Source organism: Schistocerca nitens, chromosome 6, assembly GCF_023898315.1.
Source record: "Schistocerca nitens isolate TAMUIC-IGC-003100 chromosome 6, iqSchNite1.1, whole genome shotgun sequence".
Classification (NCBI taxonomy): Eukaryota; Metazoa; Arthropoda; class Insecta; order Orthoptera; family Acrididae; genus Schistocerca; species Schistocerca nitens.
The window spans coordinates 561623711-561627397 of NC_064619.1; the positions used below are offsets into that span (position 1 = coordinate 561623711).

Below are 3687 nucleotides of genomic sequence, written 5' to 3' on the forward strand. Positions count from 1 at the left end.
TCAGCACAGAAATTGGCGCCAAGAATCTCCATTGGTGGAATGGTAGTGCTCCGGCAATGGAGTGGAATTTCCGCCGGTTTTCGAGTTGCTGATTGGAACGTAACCACGGCCACTGTCGTGGGGGCGGGAAGGTTGTGTGTTCGGCCTGTACGGGTGCTCTGGGTAGTCGGCAGTCGCCTTTCGGTCGAAGACGTCGGAGCAACCAGCCCTCGCCTGCGGTACGCCAGATCGTGTTCTGGGAGATAAGAAGACTGTTGGTAATGTACGTCCGCAGCACCGGCAGATAGGGATTTTCCTAGGTGATAATCAGAGCTCAGCAGAGCGCGCCTGTTCATCCTTTTCTAACTTTGTTCAGTTTCGAGTAGCAGCAATTACTATTGGGTTAGCTGTGTGTCTCTCTTGAGATTTGAGTGGAAAGGAATTGGCTCCACATACCACTTCGTCTTAAACCTCACGATCTAAGTTAGGGACAACTTCACCTTTACTGTGTTTGTATGAATCTCCAATTTTAGCCAATTTGATGTTTTATATTTCCTGTGTCTCTTTTACTATTCTGCGTTTAATCTTAATAAATCATATTGTTATTTTGGACAGAACTTTCTTTCTGTTAATCAATAGAGCAACCCTATCATTCCTCACTATGCTAATGAAACCTTTGTTTATTTAACTTATTTATCAAATTAAATTATTGCAGGTGCCAAACTCTCTTCTACTCCACTAGCAGGGTTGATTAGAGTCAGTTCGCGTATTTGTTTTATCCTTGTGCAACAGCAAAAGTCGGAGTTAGAATAGGGGGGGCTTAGAGCATGATTTACACATGTGGATTCTAGTAGAATTTAGTGATAAATACACTACTAGCCCCGGCACCTCGCATAAAGATCGATGCAGTCATCCGGGGATGAACTCTGGCATGTGTTGCAGCTGCTGTGTCATCAGGGACCATTGGGTACCATCTGCTTGCTTAAGTATTAAGTGCACGTGTGCTTCTGGCCAGGCAACCACTGGCAACAGGACACGGCCAAGCAGGGCTACTCTGGTGTCATGTAAAGAGTTCGCTGGAGAGTGGAATGGCACTCTGTGTGTCTTCGTGACCGTATCTCAGTGATGTGTCATCAGCTTTGTCCTACTAAAAACTAAAACTAAACTCCGCCCGAACAGGCCATGAACGCCCAACGGTACCGACCGGCCGCCGTGTCGTCCTCAACCTGAAGGCACCAATAGACGCGGATATGGATGGGCATGTGGTCAGCACACCACTCTCCCGGCCGTATGTCAGTTTACGAGACCGGAGCCGTTACTTCTGAATCAAGCAGCTCCTCAATTTGCCGCTCAAAGGCTGAGTGCAGCCCGCTTGCCAACAGCGCTCGGCAGACCGGATGGTCATCCATCCAAGTGCTAGCCCAGCCCGACAATGCTTAACTTGGGTGATCTGACGGGAACCGGTATTACCACTGCGGCAAGGCTGTTGGCGCTATGTCCTAGTGCATATGCCATATGTATGCTGATGGCCTCCAGTTGTCTCTAAGTGCAAAACAAATAAACCTGACCCGCGAGTACTACCGAAATGGGCGGATGATGTAGGGTTAGAGCTTAACGCATACAAAACCCAAACGGTACTGGTTGGTCATTCTAGGCTCTTAGATCGAAATATCGGGGATCCCTACCATCTTTAATCCTAAATGGGACAAATATCAACTTCTCTTCCTGAGCAAAGAGTCTAGGAGTAATAACAGATGAAAAATTAAATTGTACTGAGCAGGTAACTGCAATGTGGAAAAAAGAATCAGCCTCTCTCCATGTCCCACAAAAATATAGAAAGCTCTGAGCTGAAAAAGAAACTTGTACAAACACTTATACTTTCTGTTATTGACTTCAGGCATGCCATCCTGCAAGGTCTTTCTCAGCAAAGAGCCTGTAAATGGTTATGCAAGTCCGTATTCTATATATCCATGTTGGTCGACTCTTTGGTTATATTTCACCATCATATGCACAGCTATCCTTGCTGCGTGCAGGCAAGTGCAGATATTTCCATAACTTATGCTTGCTTTATGTATTTATTTAATTTATTTATTGATTATTTAACCTGGCGAGATTAGGGCCATGAGGCCCTCTCTTACATCTAACCAGGCATTCTACTTATTTTACATTCATATGTTTTAGTAGGCATGTTAAACTACATCTAGTACAAAAAGTGAAATAAACAATTAGAAAGGTACACCTGGAAAAATACATACATATAGAGTTTATATTCGTAGATCATAAATACTGTTATAATTAGACATTATTGAAGAGACAGATTTTATATAAGAGTGCTGGCAGCAGGGAGTATGAGGGAGACTCATGGTGAAGGGAGGAGAAGAATAGAGAGACATGATGAAACATAATTAAGGAAATATAAAGGAAAAGAAGATTGCGTGGCTAATAGAGATAGATGAAGAGGAAGGCATCTCAGGAGCAAGATAGGATACGCTAGCTTTGCTATTTGACAGATGAGAGGATTGGCCTTGTACATTAATTTTGTGGAGAAATTTATGAGGATGATAGTAGGAAATGCTTCAACTTCTTCTTGAAAGCAGCAAGAAATTGAATTTTGCGCAAGGTAAGGGACAATTTGTTCCAGAGGCGGACAGCGGCAACTGAGAAGGAGTTTGCAAAAGTTTTTGTTTTGTGAGTGGGCACAGTTAGGATACCAAATAAGAGTGACCTCGTGTTTCGATTATGATGGCATGACAGATTTTTAATCTCTGAAGCAAGGTACTGGGGTGCTTGCGCGACGAGGAGTCGGTGAAGTAGACATAGAGTGTGGTAGTCACGCAATTTGTCCGGCCGCAGCCACCCTAGCTCGGAGTATGAAGCACTAACATGATCATATCGGCGAATGTTGCAGGTGTAACGCACACAGGCATTCATGGTTGGCTCTAGCCGTCTTTTCTTTTCACTGCTCATGCCTTGTTGAATCACGTCACAATAGTGGAGGTTCGGTAGAACGAGTGCTTGCACGAGCTGGCGTTTCAAGTCCTGTGGAAACATGTTCCGAAACTTTTTGAGAGCATAGAGACACACTGCGACTGTATTCTCAGCCCAGTTGAGATGCTCATCCAAAGTTACACCCAAGTTCTTCACTGTTTTCTGATATGGTATTGGAGTACCGTCGAGCAGAATAGGAGGTAGCCGTTCGCGGAAATCTGAACTTATTAATTTCTGATGGGCTATTAAGATTACTTGCGTCTTTTTTGCATTTAGTTTAAGCCCCAGGTTTTTCGCCCATGTCACTACTGAAGACAGATCATCATTCATCTGAGCGATTGCAGTGTTTACATCTTCAGGTCTGACGCTTAGGTAGAGCTGGAGGTCGTCGGCATAGAAATGATATTTACAGGAGGACAGAACCGACGAAATATCGTTGACATATAAAGAAAACAAAAGTGGTCCTAAGACTGATCCTTGTGGCACTCCCGAGGAAACATGTTTCCAGGAAGATTTTTCATTTACGCAGACAACACATTGCTGTCTGTCTTTTAAGTAGCTTTCAAACCATCTCATTGCACTATCTGAGAAATTAAGCTGTTGCATTTTTCTGAGCAATATGTCAAAGTTAACAGTGTCAAAAGCTTTGCTGAAGTCCAGTAGCGTCAGAATTGTTGCCTTTCGATTGTCGATGGCATATTTCAGGTCATCAGTTACTTT

General features: G+C 43.9%; 1 pseudogene; it reads right to left on the reverse strand.

Annotated features, from left to right (window-relative positions):
- Positions 1–1352: 1352 nt before the first annotated feature.
- On the reverse strand, positions 1353–1470 carry LOC126191795 (5S ribosomal RNA; annotated as a pseudogene).
- Positions 1471–3687: the final 2217 nt, after the last annotated feature.